An 825-nucleotide genomic window follows, 5' to 3' on the forward strand; every position below is an offset into this window, starting at 1 on the left:
AGTTCTTTAAAATCACATTCCTTTTCCTCCATTATACTCTTCAGCTTGATTTTCTGATAGAATATTTATGTCTTACTGATTATGTAAAGTCATTTGACTGTGTGAAAAAGAACAAATTATGGCTAACATTGAGAAGAGTGGAAATCCCAGAATACTTAATTGAGGTCATATGAAACATATCAAGAAGCTATTGTCTGAACACAGTAAGAGAGCATTGCATGGCTTAAAATTAAGAAAGGTTTCAATGCTGTATACATAATTCATCCAGTTTTTCCTCATTCTTACCCTAAACCTGATGTCAGTCCCATTCTACAGCAGTGGCACTATGCAGTATTTGTCCTTTTGTGACTGAGATATTTCACTCAGCATAATGTCCTCAAGGGCCACCCATTTTGAATAATATTGCATGAGCGCCTTGTTTTTCGATGTAGCATAGTATTCGATTGTGTGACTATACCACAGCTTCTCTATCCATTTGTTTGTTGATGGGCACTTAGGTTGTTTCTAACTCCTTGCTATTGTAAACAAAGCCGCTATAAACAGGGGTGTGCATATTTCTGCCCGTATGACAGTTATGGTCTCTTTAGGGTATATTCCCAGTAGTGGAAATGCTGGGTCAAATGGTATCTCTATTTGCAACTTTTGAGAAAGCACCACACCACTTTCCACAGTGGTTGCAACGTTTTACACTTCCACCAAGCCAATGAGGGAGAGAATAGTTTAAAAGTAATATAGTTTAGGGCATTATGATTATCATAAAAGTTCTGAATGAGGGTTGTAGAGTGGAGTATACTCAGGGTGGGGATTGGGGGGTGCGGGGGGGGG

This window comes from Elephantulus edwardii, unplaced genomic scaffold (assembly GCF_000299155.1).
Source record: "Elephantulus edwardii isolate Elephantulus edwardi_28Jun2011 unplaced genomic scaffold, EleEdw1.0 scaffold00084, whole genome shotgun sequence".
Lineage (NCBI taxonomy): Eukaryota > Metazoa > Chordata > Mammalia > Macroscelidea > Macroscelididae > Elephantulus > Elephantulus edwardii.